We start from the raw sequence: 15,334 nt of genomic DNA on the forward strand, positions 1-15,334 counted from the left end.
AACATGAACTGACTTCTCGTCAGAGATGCTGCATGATCTGCCGAGCATTTCCAACAACATCTGTGCAAGGTTAAAGGCAGTTGTGTCAGACAAGTTTCTTATGCAGAAGGTGGTAAATGACAAGAATGTACTTTCCTGAGAGATGGGAAAAGCAGAAAAAAATCACAACTTTTAAGAGGCATTTGGGCAGACACATAATCAGGCAAGGGTTGGCAGGAATATGGACCATGTACAGGCAGGTGGAATTAGTTTGGAATGGCATCATGATCCGCACAGACATGGTGGGCCGATTATTCCGGTGCTGTACTGTTCTGTTTTCCAGGGGGAAGAATGTGTGGAGCGAGAGATAATATTTTGAGTAGAATATGTCTCTTCTTTAGCACACACAGTAAGTTTGTGCATTTTGAGAGAAGCAATGTCAAAAGGGAATATATATTTGAATGGCACAGATACAGAGAGCAGGACAGCAGGAATGCGGGACAATGTGTACCAATCATTAAAGGAGAGAGAACATAAAGTGTATTGAGTAAAACAAATGGATGCTTGGCTTCATTAATGTGGGAACACTAACAAACTCACGGAAAAGATGCTGACCCTGGACAAAGCTCTAGATAGGTCACAGTCAATCATTGCATTCAATTCTGGTCAACAGATTCCTGGTCAGAATGGGGAAGTTAAAATACCATAGAGGGGCCAGTTCCGTACCTTTTGCTTCTCTTTCAGGACACCGTGGGACTCAAGGATTAAACATTCCTTGCCAAAGGCCTTATTTCATCAACTGAAAGCCTACACTCTTAGAATACAGACAGAACACCTCAGAAGGGGGGAGGCTGACAGTATGTCAACATAGAACCTCTTGCAGCCACACGTGTAGATTCCCCCGTAACCCCAGACAGAGCAATGTGCCCTTTCCAGTCAAGACTGAGAACCCTGGATACAACCCTATTAAACTGCCTTCCCCTCCCTTGTCTTAGCTCCCCTCCATATTAGCATAGGTAAGTGAATCCCCCATTTACTGACGGAAGAACCTTTCTGCCTTAATCTCTTCCCATCAACACATAATCATGAACAATATGATAATCAATTTCTGTAATCCATCACACGTTATCACAGGACATCATCATTTATCAAGCTTTGTAAATTCATAAATACCTGCTTTAAACTAAGTAATGACAATCGCCCATGTGACTGATATACCTTTGTCTAGTAAATATACTGTCTCTGTGATTAGATTACTTACAGTGTGGAAACAGGCCCTTCAGCCCAACAAGTCCACACCGACGCGCCACAGCGCCACCCACCCATACCCCTACATTTATCCCTTTACTTAACAGTACGGGCGATTTAGCATGGTCAATTCAACTGACCTGCACATCTTTGGACTATGGGAGGAAGCCGGAGCACCCACAGGAAACCCACGCAAACACGGGAGAACGTGCAAACTCTACACAGTCAGTCGCCTGAGTCGGGAAATGAACCCGGGTCTCTGGCGCTTGTGAGGCAGCAGTGCTAATCACTGTGCCACCGTGCTGCCCACAGACTGTGGGTAAGGCAGAGATTCGAAGAAGAGTCTCTACAAGTAGAGATTGCTTTGAAACTCTCGCTGGCTGTCCAATAATAGGCCTAGATATAGCAGACAAAAATATCTGTATTTGATAGGTGATGGCACAAGAATTAAGGTCAGATGTAAGGTTTTGAGACAGCCCGAGATGAGCAAGTGTTTCTACTGACTGTATTGGCTGGAAATATGCAGAACATTTTGCTTATTATGGTGGCACAAGTAGAGAAGCTCAATGATTGATAAAAACAATTAGATCAGTTCTGAGAGAAATAAACTTGCAGAGTTTGGGGTACATATGGGGAATGAGAATATTGGATTTTGCGACAGAGAGCCAGCTTGGATTTGATATGCCTCTTTCTGTGCTATAATGCATTTTATTTGGACTTGCTTAAATTGCTCTGGTCACCGAGTAAGTTGTCATTTAGGGAAATCTGCTCAGTGTTCCTACACAGCCCAATACAGGCTGTCCCTCCACAGCAGGAGATAATGTTTACTGCTTTATACTGGGTCCTTGAGGGGTGGGGGGTGCTAACAGTGTGTGTAACAGTCTGCGAGCATTTATCTGAAATGGCAAAACACCAGTGCAGTCACACTAGGGACTGACTCTGGAAATGTGGGGAATGCCAGAAGGGAATTCTTTACCCATCCCATCTGGAAATGGGCCAAACCAGTCAGACTGGGGAGCTGTTCACCTGCTCTGTGCGTGTTGGCGGGGGGGGGGGGGGGGGGGGGGGGAGGGATTCACTCAGGCATCCATCCTGCTGAGACACCAGGGAATTTACTGATAGCCAAAGTTGAAGGATTTTTTTTCTCATTCTCACGCCAAGTAAAGAACAATGGTTTTGGCAGCTCAAAGTTTTGCACACAGAGATCTTAGCTTTGGAAATGTTCACAACATTGTTGAACATGTACAGATTCACACTAGGTAGAGACTTTTATTTCCCTTTATTCATTCACAGGATGAGGGTGTTGCTGGCCCGGCAGCATTTCCTGCCCATCCCTAATTGCCCAGAGGGCAGGTAAGAGTCAACCACATTGCTGTGGGTCTGAGGTCACAATGTAGGCCAGACCAGGGAAGGATGGCAGCTTCCTTCCTGAAAGGGCATTACTGAACCAGATCGGTTTTTCTGAGAATCGATTAATGGTCATCATTAGACTCTAAATTCACAAGTTTTTTTTATTGAATTCTAATTCCTCCATCTGCTGCAGCAGGCTTTGAATCCAGGTCTCCAGAACACTATCTGAGGTTTATAGATTAACTGTCTCACGACAATACCACTCAGTCAATACTTCCCCACTTCGCTGTCCATCTGCACAGAGTGAACAGTGATTTTCTGGTTCATCAGAACTGGTTCATCACATGTAAGTTTGCTCAATGATTGCAGGAATTGGATGTTGATTGGCAATTGACATCCATCTCCGAACCATGTATTCTGGGGTTTGTTTCTGGTGATGATTGGAAGCACCATCAGTCTTGTTATCTTTTGGGGATAAAAAGAGTTTCAATTAGCTTTCTGTTAAATGCATGGCTATCAATTCTATTTCACAACTCTCAGGCAGATTAGTTTCGTTTGAAGGGCTCTCCATCTCCCCAACCTCCTCCATCCTTACCCCAAAGAGTGCAATAATCTTATAGAGTCTCTTTATGACAATGAATGAGACAATCTGATCAGCTGCTTCTTTCCCTACTCCTATGTCAAATTGGATCTCAAACTCCCCTTGCTGCAGGTGTGATCCTGCATCATTGTACAGTGTTGCTCGTATTTCATGTCTTGGCCTATCAGTGTTCATGATACTGCATGTAGTATATGGGGCCAACAGTGTAAGAGTTTAGCTCTTTCCTTCCACCAACAGCAGTAGAATTGTACTCCAACAAAACTTACAGAATCATGGCACATCATATCCCCCAATTTACCTCTTACCATCGAATCAGAGGATCACTCCTCGTTCAACTGAGAGAATTCAGGAGGGCATGCCAGTAACAGCAGCATGAACACCTAAAAATGAGGTGTTAACCTGATGAAGTTTCCAAAGAGGACTACTTGTGTGCCAAACAGCATAAGCGACAAGTGATAGACAGAGCGAAGCAATCCGGGAAACAACTGAACAGATCTAAGATCTGCAGTCCAGCCACACCCAGTTGTGAATGAAATCAGAGCACAGCTGGAGTTCTGAGGACAGTTCTCTTCAAGATATTAACAAACAAGAACATCAGACTGGATTAATTATCATAAAACTCAAGTCCTTTTGATATTCATATATTTACAATCAATGTTCAATTCACCAATGTAGCTGAAGGTAAAGACAATCTTGAAGTGATTGTAACAGTGGAGACATCGGAATACTTGATCAGCAAATTTAAGCCTGTTGTGTTTCGATAGTAATAATTTTAAAGAAATTTTAAAAAGTAAGGTGACTTGAGTATAATGGAAGAAATTGATTGGTGGGTAGCTGATAATGTTGTTTTAATCTGAAGTTAATTTAGGATTATTTAACAAATAAACACATGGTAGGGAATCCAAGACCCATGGAGTGCATACCCAGTTCCGTGTGGGAAAACCAGGATTCTTTTTTGTGAGAGAAACAACCACAAGAACACGGAGGTGACATGGGAAATGTCAGGAACACTCGTTTGACTGCGGTTAAAGTACTGCACACACTTCTGATCCCCACAATCCAGGGTTGATGTGATCACATCAGAGAGGGTACAGAGGAGATTGATCAGAATGTTTCTACAATTGGAGAATTTCTGCTCTGAGGAAAGGTTGGATAGGCTGGGGATGATTTCCGAGGAGGATGAGCTGAGATATAATCGAAGTGATAAAATGCTGAGGAATCCAGATTGAGTGGATAGGAAGGAGCTATTCTCTAACAGAGAGGTCAGAAACTGGAGGATTTAGATTGAAACTAATTCTCTGAAAGAAGGGGAGGGGAGAATTCATTTCACTCGGAGATGGTGGGGAGCAGGAACTCACTGATGGGGTGGCAGAGGCAGTAACCAGCATCACATTAGAATAAAAGGACATGGATGTAACTGAGATGCTGGAGCAGGCAGGGCTGCGGACTAAAGTCTGCAGAATGTGATCATTGTGATTTATTTAACATTTCTCCAATTTGAGAATTTATGAACATCATCCGACCTGAATTCCAAATGTCACAATAAATTGATCAGAAAGTTACAGCACATATTGAGGCCACTTGGCCTATCCTGCATGTCTTGGCTGCAATAGAATGACCCAGGCTTTACAGCATTCTGTACTCACCAATGAGAGAAACAATTTCAGACTGTGAACTCTGCCCTCTATGTTGTTATAATCTGTTTTTTCAATGTATTTCTTTGACAGCTGCTCACCTTGTTTCCTGGTTTCTTTCCCAGCCCTAACTCCATTCCCCATGGCCTTGAGGGACTACCATTTCTGCAATTTAATCTCTCCTGCCTTCCCCTGTGTGACACTGTCTTTTTGTTCTTGTCTCAACCCACCTTGCTCACAACCTGTTACATTTCTGATGGTTCCCAGACCTCCGTGACTTCACTGCGCCCCGAGTCACTGGCCCGAATTTTGAATTCTCTTCCTCATGAGATAATCGGAAATCTTTCTGGCTGCAGCATCTCCCAGACTCTCTGGGCAATAAACAGCAATGTGACAATGAGCAGGGATCATCTGTTTTGATTTAATTGGGATTATAGCACTGCTGCTTCACAGCACCAGGTACAAGGTTGGAGTCCAGCCTTGGTCAACAGCCTATGTGGAGTTTGCACATTCTCCTATGAGAGCCCCCTCCAGGTGCTCTGGTTTCCTCCCACAGTTCAAAAATTTGTGGGTGAGGTGGATCAGTTGTGTGAAATTGTCCACAGTGTCCAGGATTGTGCAGACTCCGTGGATCAGCCATGGGAAATGCAGTGTTACAAGGACGGAGTGCTCCAGGTGGGATGCTCTTTGAATGGTTGGTGGGGTTTGATGGGTCAATGCTCTCCTTCCACACTATCAGGATTCTATTCTATGATAGAGGATAAAGCAGGGCGTCCTTGGAGAAGGATCATGTGGTATGTATCAATGTTTCAATGTGTTTAGGTAGAGGTGGGCATCGCAGGGGATACAGTGCTTTATCTCCACCGCTGCCCCCTCACCCCCAACTCTACTTTGATTTGGTCCCTTCCCACTCTGTCACATGGAATGGTTTGCTTTGCCCGTAATGGGCTTTGTTTGTAAATATTCAATTGGTTACACGGGTGGTTTCCTGCTGGTGATTATATATTAACAAAACCCAAAATGGCGTAATGATGAACGAGGGAAGGTTGCTCAGCTGTGCGTGATAACATTTCTGGGTCGGAGAAATTTGTGGGGGTGGGGGGGAGGAGAACACTTCACAGCTCACAGAATGAGAATTGAAAAGCAGTTAAATCAAACCAAAGGTTCAGACAGGGATTAAATATTTCCCTGGAGTTTGAATAACTGGAAAGTGATGGTGTCCTGGAATAGACAGGATTTTGTTTTACAGGACGTTTGAAATTCTTAAAAACTTAAGTCCAGATAGTTTCATTTCTTTTCTTTTAGTTTTATTTATAGTGGAATAAATAGCTACAATATTCTTCAACCAAATTCACAAACCTTGTAAAAGACATATTTTTAAAAATCCACCAAACCATCCCTCACTGAAAACTGATGTGGAGGTGCAATCTCCTGCAGAATCCCTGCCCACTCCTTCCGACCCAGGCTCCATGACTATATACATACCTGGGAGATAGTAGCGGGAGGCCATTCAACCTTTCACTCCTGCTCCACCATTCAATGGGAAACAGCTGACCATCTAGCTCAGTCTCCTGTTCCTGCTGTGTTCTAATCCCCTTTCATGACTCTACCTCGAAGAACTATATCTCAGTCCTCCTTTGGTTTCACTGCCTTTTGTTCCAGTGATGTTGCTGTGTTACTGTGTGGGTGTAGGCAGGGGTAATGTGATGGTGCTGCCTCCTGGAGGATACACTCAGCGTCCCTCATCATCCTGCAGTAACATCAACAGGGTTTCAGCAACTAGAGATAGCAACCATTTCCAGGATATGGGCATCACTGGCTCAGCCAGCATTTATTCCCTATCTCCAGTTACCCTTGAGAAGATGGTAGTGAGCTGCTGTCTTGAACCATTCGCAGTCCATTTGGCATAGATAGACTGACAATGCTGGGAGGGAGAGTGTTGCAGGATTTTGGCAGAGTCATTCTCCATCTTTGGTTCTTTAAACACTAGGCAACTTAATCACAATCTGCACATGATTTTGAGATTTCAGTCTGCAAATCTTCACCGTCTAGCACCCTGTATAAAGGAATACGTACAGATGAGAAATTCAGAACAGACAATTCTAGTTTCTCTAGAATATCTTTTTTCCCTTTCTTCCCCCAAAGCTGTAACCCTCCAGCCCACTTACTCTCTCCCACCATTCTGGCTCTGCTACCCCCGAGTGTACACCCTCCCCATTCTCATGGAGTTGTTGATAAACAGATCCATGCCACCACTTCCCGTCCCTGGTTAGACTCTGCACCCTTTCTGGGTTCACGTCCTTTCCCTTCAGTTACTGCAAGTCAATAATGTAACAGCAGAATGAAACTAAAGGAAACAGAAAGGGAGGTGGCAGTTCCTGGACAGAAGAGGAACCTTCAGTCTGGGAGAGTAGGTCAGCGCCTTCTTTGTTTCTCATTGGTCGGTTCCAGTGTTATGACGAGTTGGGAATGTAACTTGGCCCCATGTGGGTGTGGTGACACTTTAACCCCCCCCAACAGACCAATACTACAAGCAAATACGCTCCTCCTCCAGACAATCACTGTGTGAAATACTTTCCACTAGTTACCCCAAAGCACATGCTCCAGAACCCACCCACATTCTGCAGTGTGCAGTGCCACGTTCCCCACAGACGTGTGGTCCCTGCCTCGGAATTTGGGAGTTGCAGTCCTCATGCAGCCACTGGAGCCCTGTCTCTGGAATGTGAATGAAAAGTGTGGGATGGAGGATGTTGTGTATCGGATCCCCATTCAGACACACGGGACATGTGGGCCGTCACTGGGATTTACTGAGACATCCGCTTAGACAACCGGATTTCTGACGTGAGGAACATAGATTCAGCCAATTGGGGAATTGGGAGGTTAATAAGGCGCAGTAGGTTTTAAGCAGAGGTTGCTCAGTGGCTAGCACTGCTGCCTCACAGCATCAGAGACCAGAGGTGACTGTGTGGAGATTACCCATTCTCCCCATGTTTGCATGGTTTCGTGCAGTTCTTCAGTTTCCTCACACAGTCCAAAAAGATGTGCAGGTTAGGTGGATTGCCTATGCTAAATTGCTGAGTGTCCATGCACGTTAGCCATGGGAAATGCAATGTTACAGGGAACAAGTGGGTCTGAATGGGATGCTCATCATAGGGCTGGTGTGGACTCGATGGATGAATACCCTGTTTCTGCACTATAGGGGCTCTATTCTATTCTCATGAAGAAGAATATACTTGTCTCAATGTGTTGTGAATCTATGGAAGTCCATGTTCAAAATGTGGTAGATGCCAGGACAATGAGCAGATTTGAAGAGATACAGATGTTGTATTTGCAATGAGATGAAGAGTGAGAGAGAGCAGGTGGGAACATCCAGCTGAGACCGAGGTGAGCTCAATCATTACCGTATTAAATGGTGGGGCTGGTTCGAAGGGCTGCATTGCCTCTCCTGTGCCCAGTGCTTATCTTCTTACGGTAATAACTGGAAAGCTGAATCCAAAAATCACTACCTTCACCAAAGGAGATTTTCGGAAAATGACAGATAGTAAGGACGCGTGTAGGAGATAATGATTTTGCAATTTTAAACTGAGGGGAGACAGGGATTTATGGTTTTAGACTGCGTAGTACATTCGCAGCATCCAGAGTGTTGAGAATATCTATCCTGTATTTTATTACAAAGCCAAGGCCACAGATGGAAAGCTGGAAGATTAGATCCACTCCCAAGATCCAGTGCTTAAACAAAAGGAGACTACAATAGGATGAGGCAGGAGTTGGCTAACGTAGACTGGAAACAAAGACTTAATGGTGGGAAAGTTGACAGACAGTGCGGGAATATCAAAGCAATTTTTTGAAATGCTCCGCAAAAGTATATATCAGGGAAAAGGAAGGACTGTAGGAAAAGGAGTAATCTCCCATGGGTGGCTCAGGAAATAAGAGAGTCTATCAAACTGAAATAGAATGCATACAAATTACCAAAGACCAAGGAGATTAGAAAAACTTTAAAGATCAACAGAAAGCGAAATTGGATTGGGGGAGAAAAGTGATGAGTAGCTATCCCCAGGGCCAGAATACCAGTTTACACTGCTCGAGGGGAACCTATCGTGTGGGGAACATATGGCCTCTGTAATTGTTGAAGCACTTCACTGTTACCATAGAGATAATCCTGATCAAGTTAAAAATCACAGCACACTCCAAAAGCTTGTACTTCCAAATAATCCTGTTGGACTATAACCTGGTGATGTGTGGTTTTTAAACTTTGTCCACCCCACCACCGGCTCCTCCACATCAGAATCCTGATAGACAGCCCCACTGAAACTGAAGCGCCTGTCAGATACTTGAGGGATCCATAGGGGCGTGGGGGGAGGGGTGTGTGATTTAACCATAAAGTGCTGAACTGAACTAGACTTTCTAACTGCCGTTGCCATGGAAATAATACAGAGAGACAGTCTCTATTCAAAGTCACAAACCACAAAGTTATAAGAATGGGAGTGGCATATCGGACAGGCGGGGAGTTACCTGATGCTGCCTGGAGGTGTTTTGCATGTACACTCTCCACATAACTGCCATGTCTCATCAATAAAGACACAAAGAAGACCTCTAAGTTCTGCGCCGAGTTATCCCTATCCAGCAGGGTTCAGGAATATGAGTACACAGCAGTCAGTCTCACAGTGGAGGATACAAAGAGCATTGCAGTAATTGATAAGGAGACGTAGGAAGGTGACGTCCTAGATAATAACCATTATCGTGAAAGTGTTAGAGCTGGGCAAGTTAATGGAGCTAAAGGTAGACAAGTCTCATTGCCCTGACGGAATACATCCCAAGATACCAACAGGGTTAGGGGGAGAAATAGCAGATGCACTTAGAGTCATAGCATCCTGCAGCAGAGACAGGCCCTTTGGCCCAAACTGGCCCATGCTGACCAGAATGTCCATCCACACTAACCCCATTTCCCTGCACTTGGCCCATCTACTTCTGACCCTTTCCTATCCATGTATTTGTCCAAATGTCTTTTACCTGTTGTTGAGTGTTCCTGCCTGAACCACTTCCACTGGCAGCTCAGTCCATATACATACCACCCTCTGGGTAAAACAGTTGCCCCTCAGCTTCCCTTTGTTTTTTCTCCTCTAACCTTAAACTGATCCAATCAAGCCGTCCAATCCTTGAGTTCCTGGGGAAAAGACTGACTGCATTCACCTTATCCATGCCTCTCATAGTCTTATACACTTCTAGAACAGTACCCCCTCAGTTTCCTCTGCTCTAAACAAAAAAATCCTCGCTTGTCTAACCTCTCCCTATAACTCAGACCCCTGAGCCCTGCCAACATCCTTGTAAATTGTTCTGCACTTCTTACAGTTTAAAAGCTGAAACCTACATTACATTCCTCATATTTCCAGTATTTCCCCACAGCGCTGGAACCGACAACGCCCATGGATTACAATCCATGATCGAGAATGAACTCCTTTACAACAATCCCGTTTCCACAGTATTTCCCATGGTGCAGGTATCCTTGTGTCTTTCTGGTTGCATGGTTAATTAAAGACTTGTCCTTCTACAAAGCGGCACGGGCGGCACGGTGGCACAGTGGTTAGCACTGCTGCCTCACAGCGCCTATAGACCCGGGTTCAATTCCCGAATCGGGCAACTGACTGTGTGGAGTTTGCACGTTCTCCCCGTGTCTGCATGGGTTTCCTCCGGGTGCTCCGGTTTCCTCCCACAGTCCAAAGATGTGCGGGTCAGGTGAATTGGCCAAGCTAAATTGCCCGTAGTGTTAGGTAAGGGGTAAATGTAGGGGTATGGGTGGGTTGCGCTTCGGCGGGTCGGTGTGGACTTGTTGGGCCGAAGGGCCTGTTTCCGCACTGTAAGTCTAATCTAAAAAAAAAAGCAAAGTTGTGGCTTAATTGTTCCTGGGAGATGTGCCATGATTTTTCAAACTTTCAAAAACAAATTAAATCTCTCTCCACACTCACCATGCTGACATGGACTTGGCTGTGTCTCAGTACTTTTGCAGTCACACTGATTTGAAATATTTGCCCACGGACAGAATACACACCTTTCCTTCCACATGAAAAGGCCAATGATATTCAGATCGGCACGGATCAAGTAACTATCAAAACTGAACATTTGAATTTCTCATCTGCAAATCCACCCTTTCAGTACCAGACAACAGAGCACACAAGTTACCACCGTTAATACAGGATGGAAATTCATAAGACAATTGTAGGACTAACCTGCAGTTTCCTTGTTCCCCCAAAGCTTTAAACCTCAGTCTCACAATTTCTCTCTTCTGTGAGCTGAAATCCAAACCAATTCCCCCACTCCTTTCCTCCATACCCAGTTCTCTCACACTCTCTCTTCGAATTCAGTTTCCTAGCTCCTGATGAGAACCATCCTGCACACTCTGGCCAAGACCCATCTTATTAAAATGAGCCAAATTAGAACTCCAATTGCAGCCCCATCCTTGTCCCTTTCCATAACAACCCTGAATCTTCACAGAAAAGTTCTGATAACTTTTTGCAAAACGCTGCACCACTGCTAGTCTGATCACATGTCAGGATAGCAAGAAAAAGGCCATTCCCCTGGGTCCTGATCCCAGAGGGAGGAAGCTGCCAATGACAGATTAATCCCTCACAACCACAGCCTCCTTCCCAGGCACTGTGCATACTCCCACAATTGGCCAGCACTGTGCCCATACACTGGTCTCCTCTCCTACAGCACGTGCTCCCGATCATACAGGAGCCTGGGTGATTGACAGCAGCTGCTGCCCAATATATCAGAATCCCTACAGTATGGAAACTGGCCCTTCGGCCAAACAAGTCCATAATGACCCTCCAAACAGTAACTTATACAGACCCATGCCCTCTAACTAATATAATGGGCAATTTAGAATGGCCAGTTCAGCCATCCTGCACATCTTTGGATTGTGGGCAGAAACCGGAGCATCCGGAGGAAACCCGCTCAGACACGGGAAGAATGCACAAACTCAGGGTTTGGCCGGAATCGGACCAGAGTACTTGGTGCTGTGAGGCAGCAGTGCTAACCACTGAGCCATCTCTATGGACAGGAAGGGGCGGGGCTGGAGAACTATGGTAATGGGATTGTAAACAATGAATGAATGTGGAGGACACTTGGGGATGGACAGGTCAGTGAGGGACAGGAGCAGTGCAGCTGCAGGAGGGAATCCTGGACCAACTGAGCAATGGGAGAGTCTGACAGGAGAGAAACTACAGGAAGGTTCTGTTTAGAGGCTCAGGCAGGGACAGCTGGGAGGCAGTATGGCCTGGTGGCTTGGGCACGTTTACTAATCAGCCTCTTCAAAGATGCTGTTACTCAACTCTGAGCCTGATCCTCCTAGTCCAGAGGTAAGGACACTTACACTATTTCCTGGTGGGCAAGGGATACAGGGACTGCTTTTCAAAAGGAACTCACCTGGGTTGGTGACATTAACAAGACTCAATACACAGTCACTGACAAAATGCTGGTGTACTTGAACTTCATCCAGAATATTAACACCTATAACTGGGCAACGCAGACCCCAATGTACAGAGTTAAATCCTGGATATTAATAACAGCTGTGTTCATGGGAAATGATACTTCATGAATTTGATTCAGTTTTTTTGAAGAAGTAACAAAGAGGATTGCTGAGGTCAGAGCATGGACATGATCTACATGAACTTCAGTAAGGCATTCGACAAGGTTCCTCATGGGAGACTGGTCAGCAAGGCTAGATCGTATGGAGTACAGAACTGGCTCGAACGTAGAAGGCAGCGGGTGCTTTTCAGGCTGGAGGCCTGAGACCAGTGGAGTGTCACAACGATCGGTGCTGGATCCACTACTTTTCGCCATTTATATCAATGATTTGGATGTGAACATAAGAGGTATTGTTAGTAAGTTTGCAGATGACACCAAAATGGGAGGTGTAGTAGACAGTGAAAAAGATTACCTCCGGGTACAAGAGGATCTGGATCAGATGGGTGAATGGGCTGAGGAGTTCAGTTTAGAAAAATGTGAGCTGCTGCATTTTGGAAAAGCAAACTTTAGCAGGACGTATACAGTTAATAGTAAGTTCGTGGGGAGTGCTGCTAAACAAAGAGACCTTGGAGTGCAGGCTCATACTTCCTTGAAAGTAGAGTAGCAAGTAGATAGATTAGTGAAGAAGGTAGTTTGTCTGCTAGCCTTTATTGGTCAGAGCATTGAGTATAGGGGTTGGGAGGTCATATTGCGGCTGTACAGGGCATTGATTCAGCAACTTTTGTAATATTCCATGCAATTCTGGTCTCCTTCCGATCACATGGATGTTCTCAAACTTGAAATGGGTCAGAACAGAATTATAGGATTTTGCCAGGGTTGGATAGGCTGTTTTCCTTGGAGCATCAGAGGCTGACGGTGACCTGAAAGAGACTTTTAAAATCAGGCCGGGCATGGATAGGGTAAATAGAGAAGATATTTTCCCTCCAGTGGGGGAGTACAGAACTAGGGGACTGGGAGGGGGTGGGCGGAGGGACAGAGAGGATAGGTGGATTGAGACTGGTGGGACAGAAATGGGTGAGGACAGAAAGTAGGATTAGAGAGGAGGGGAACAGAGGGGGCGACTGACGGTTGGGGGGAGGGGGGCAACCGACAGAGAGGGGGAGCAGACCGAGGGGGTGCAACTGACATAGGGAGGGGGGGGGGGAATGATGGGTGTGCAACCGACGGGGGAGTGACTGACAGAGAGGGGGAAAGACTGAGGGCGCGACAGACCGATAGATGCGGGGACAGAACGATGCGTGGCGGCAACAGGGGTGGTGGTGACCAACAAAGGGCTGGCGAGAGAGAGGGGGTAATAGACAGAATGGGAGGAGACGGGGGAACACAGCAGGTTCGCAGCAGTTTATCAGCAGCACATAACCCTGACTCCAAAGGTCTGTGAGTTTCCAGAAGCACAGTGAGCGATCGTTGAAGGTACGTTTCAAGCAGATGATATTTGTCAACATGACAAGCTGCAGCTGAGCTGGTGGCATTGCGATTGAAATTGCATGCGTCCGAACATTGTGCTTAATTTTGGATATCAGAGCAAATGGTTAGCTCGAGTGTGCGCGTTCGGAAAAGTCATTTTTTTTTGTTAAAAAACTTTGCAACGGAAGGAAATACTTCAGACGATCGTGCGATCGATTGCAAATCAGAAAACGAATAGCCGCCGTGGTTGTGAGCGCAGGCAATATAAGCCTTTGTTTTGACAAAAAGGCAATGCACGTCGGTTAGCTCAGTTGGTTAGAGCCTGGTGCTAATAACGCCAAGGTCGTGGGTTCAATCCCCACACTGACCATGTGCAGCGCTCGTCTCGTCAGCTGTGCTGTGTCAAGGTTTTCCGTGGCTTTTGCTTTCACCGTCTGCAAGAACTTGTCACATGATCGATTCAGATGTGTATTCATTTGAAAGCCGACCATCGCTGTCATGGAACATCAACGCGTTGGTCCTATGCCGGATCTCAGCTGCGTTGCTGTGTTTCCAAACAATGTGTCCCACCAAACCACAAAATCACCAAGCAGAAAGCCTCACCGGCGCAATAAAACATTTGACAGGGAGAGACGCACAACTCAATCGCCGTACCCATGATGACTGGAGGATGTTGTCTGCAGCAAATCAATCAGTCTCAATTGTTTTCACCAAGAAATGCAAAACATGAAATATATAAAGTATTAAGTCGACCTGGCGCAGTCTCGGAGGAGAACCAGAATTCAGGCTTCAATTCACTTCAAAGATTCGTTCAACTCATTTTCCTGGATCTCTGTTACTACATTTCCCGCGACTACCAGAGGGAATTCATTCGCTTGCTCACCTCTCATGCATCGACACTGGAGTCATCATATCCCCAGCAACATCACAGAGTCATTAATAAAAGCAAATTACTGCAGATGCTGGAATTCAAAACCAAAAGAGAAAATGCTGGAAAATCTCAGCAGGTCTGGCACCATCTGCAAGGAGAGAAAAGAGTTGACGTTTCGAGTCTAACTGACCCTTTGTTAAGGATTTTGAAAAAAGGGGAGATTTACAGAGCTATTAACACCAGGCTAAGAGAAGGTGAGTCGAGGCTCCAGATGCAAAGGTGATAATGACAGTGCACGGAGAGATTAAAGGGAGACTAGGAGCCGCGAATGACCAAGGCTGAAGCCAGTGTTACGTGACAAAATATGTGGGGGATGTGTGAAACAGAGACAAAATGGAAAACAGGGAAGAAGCGTAGCAAAGCGGGAAGAGGAGAGGAAAAATGTATTGACAGAGTGGGAAGCGACAGAAAGAGAGACAATCAAGAAATAAGAGGTACACAACAGTGAGAAAAATGCAAATAAAAAAGCTAAGTAAAATAATTGAAATAAAATTATCTGAAGTTGTTTGAATTTAACAACTTCAGACAATTTTACGTCATTATTTTATTCATCTCTTTTATCATTTCACCTGCAATATCATAGAGCCATTAGATATGGACAGCACTGAAAACACAATCTCCGGTCTGGCTCATCCATTGCGAACAGATATCCTCAACTGA

The 15,334-nt window shown here is 45.3% G+C and overlaps 1 non-coding gene across 1 annotated transcript; it reads left to right on the forward strand.

Moving 5' to 3' along the window:
• The first annotated feature begins 14,039 nt into the window (after positions 1-14,039).
• trnai-aau (transfer RNA isoleucine (anticodon AAU)) lies at positions 14,040-14,113 on the forward strand. Its single transcript has one exon. It is a non-coding gene; the product is annotated as a tRNA-Ile (tRNA).
• The last annotated feature ends 1,221 nt before the right edge of the window (positions 14,114-15,334 follow it).

This window comes from Hemiscyllium ocellatum, unplaced genomic scaffold, assembly GCF_020745735.1.
Source record: "Hemiscyllium ocellatum isolate sHemOce1 unplaced genomic scaffold, sHemOce1.pat.X.cur. scaffold_388_pat_ctg1, whole genome shotgun sequence".
Classification (NCBI taxonomy): domain Eukaryota; kingdom Metazoa; phylum Chordata; class Chondrichthyes; order Orectolobiformes; family Hemiscylliidae; genus Hemiscyllium; species Hemiscyllium ocellatum.